Source organism: Echinops telfairi, unplaced genomic scaffold (genome assembly GCF_000313985.2).
Source record: "Echinops telfairi isolate 266 unplaced genomic scaffold, ASM31398v2 ScPeMD7_16;HRSCAF=60, whole genome shotgun sequence".
In the NCBI taxonomy this organism is placed as follows: Eukaryota; Metazoa; Chordata; class Mammalia; order Afrosoricida; family Tenrecidae; genus Echinops; species Echinops telfairi.
The window spans coordinates 3,281,550-3,284,207 of NW_022103913.1; positions in this window are offsets into that span (position 1 = coordinate 3,281,550).

The following is a 2,658-nucleotide window of genomic DNA, read 5'->3' on the forward strand; positions in this document are numbered from 1 at the left end:
ACCCTGTAGAACAGATTACAACTTCCCCCGTAGGGTTTCCAAAGCTATAAATCTTTAGGTCTTGAAGTACATCTAGATCTTTAGATTTAGAAGTATTTAGAAGACTCTAGATCTTTAGATTTACAAGTAGATGCCACATCTTTCTCCTGAGGAGCCACTAGTTCAAACCTTCAACCTTTCAGTTCACAGCCAAGTGCTTTAACCTTTGCACCAACAGAGCTCACTTCCTAAAGAGGCAAACAGAACAAAACTCACCCCACTGCCACAGAGTCGAGAAGAGGCCTTGAGTGCTGGGCTTCACCTGAGGAGAGGCAGAAATTACCATTTACAGAGCACTCACACAGGCCATGCCCCATGTATTTCCTCTGCACTTCCAGGCTTGTCTTAGGTTTCATTATTGTCCTTGTATTTCAGGTGGGACAAGTGATGCTCAAAGAGATCACATACTGTTGTAGAGGAGAAAAGAGATCCCACATTCAAATATAAATGATCAAACATGTAAGTTAAAAACAGGATGAAGACAATTCATCTGGGTGAGGGAGACCATGGGCACAAAGTCAAAATGGCGTCCAAAGATTTACAAGATAGAGCCACGTCACATGAGAGTACCAGCTGTCACAAAAGCATGACTGGTGCCAGATCAATATATCACGATCACAGGGCATCATGATTGGGACCCGTACATGAGTCTAGCTAGAAACGCTTACAAGATTGGTTCAGGGGCTCTCTAATCAAGGCAGTCATGGTGTGGCTCATGACTATATGACCCTACTATCCCAATTTCTATCAAGGACATATCATAGGCAAGTCCCTGAGAAAAAGGCTGCCCTCCTGGGGCTAGCTAGGCAGGTGGTAACTATCTATTTTCAAACACACTGTCAGATGGTAAGGCTGATCTATGGTCAGAAAGAATTCAATTCAGACTGAACCTATGTGGGGGCTCAAAACTAAAAAATGGATTTAGGGCTTCCACTGGTAAGGCATTGCCTTCTGCACACCTAGGGCCCAGATTGTAAACTCTAATACCATAGCATGTCTGAGAACACAGAACTCAGTCCAGCTCCAAAGTACGTACATGATGCACTGTATCTTATATCTAAATTTCAAAGAACCTAGTTCTTTCTGGCAATAAGGAGTGCTTTCCGACTGTCAGCCTTTTTCCCAGATAGTATGCTAACTGTGGTAGGATCACACTGGGGACACAGGGGCTTTACAGTAGACAGCCCTCCTTTATTTTAAACAGAATTCTATTACTACAGTGCCGGATGGAGGTCCCATGGAGTTTCTAAGAATGTGATGTTATCTCTGCTTCCTCATGACACTTAATTTGGGTGACTGGTTGCTTATTTTAAAAGCATTTCAGGTTGTGGACTAAAACACAGGTGATAAATTTTCTACCTTCTAAAAAGTTGTATTGCAAGGTACATTAAGGTCATCCATCCAGACTAATTAGGGCCCAATGGAAGAGGGTTCTCAAAAGTCTAGTGAGAGGAGGCCAGCTATCTTTGTGAGCTGACCCAGTGAGAATTGTCCTCTAGTCACCCAGCTATAAGGGGACAGGGTCCTTTTAGGGAGAACTGGTTTTCTCTGCGAAGAAATCCCTGCAAACTGGAGCTCCAGATTGGAGTATGACTCAGTGATCAGAGCAAGGCAAACCCAAACTTCAAGCCCCATTAACTGTGTTCCTATCTCATTAATCACAGGAAGCTGAGAGAGAAAGCCAAAGGGTAGTTAAATCATGTTCAAAATTCACAAAAACCATTTTTTACCCAAGGATACAAAATTACTTTTCACTTTTGTTAGAAGACATTTTGGCATGAAGAAGTGAAAAGAGCTAACAGAGGCTAGGTCTCTTGTTTCAATCAGTTTTACTGCAAGGATTCTTTTCCTAGCAGCTACTCATCTCCATGTTCTTTGGCATGAGAAGCACAGCAAGTTGCAAGTCAGACCATCAGAAGGGTGGACATTTTGTTGTTTTTGTTAGATGCTATCAAGTCAGCTCTGAGTCGTAGAGACCTTACATAACGACTGAACAAAGTATTCCAAATCCTGCACCATCCTCACAATTGTTGTGTTTGAGTCTACTGTTGCAGTCAATGTGATTCAAGGGTCTTTCTTTTTTTCTCTGACCTTCTAATGTAAAAATATGATGTTTCCCTTTGGGTCTATATCATAGTTGGTTTGCCTACTTATGTAAGATAGGCATGGGAAGCAAGCCCAAGGAGAACCCAACAGGACCAACAGTCCCGGGGACTTGGGGGATAAGGGTGCCATAGACAGGGGAACAACTAGGGAATTAGAGTCAACGAGGAGAAGCAAATGAAATGATGATGTGACTTATTATATGGCTGGGTCATTAGTATGCTAAAAGGCTAAACAGATTAAAAGGAAAGGAATCTCAGAACAAATGCAAGCAGAAAGACATTATCAAGTTTTTCGATGCCAGTAGCCATACTGAAGTTGGAATTAAGACATTTGCAGAAAAGGGTGGAGATGCCAGAGCCTGTAAATCTACCCAGCTGGGGAGGCAAAGGGCATTTATAGAGGTCTAGATAAAGACATGTACATATGCAAATATATTATATGAGGATGGGGAAATAGATTTATGAGCCTACATTTATAGGTTTAGTATTAAGGCAGCAGAAGGACATTGGGCCT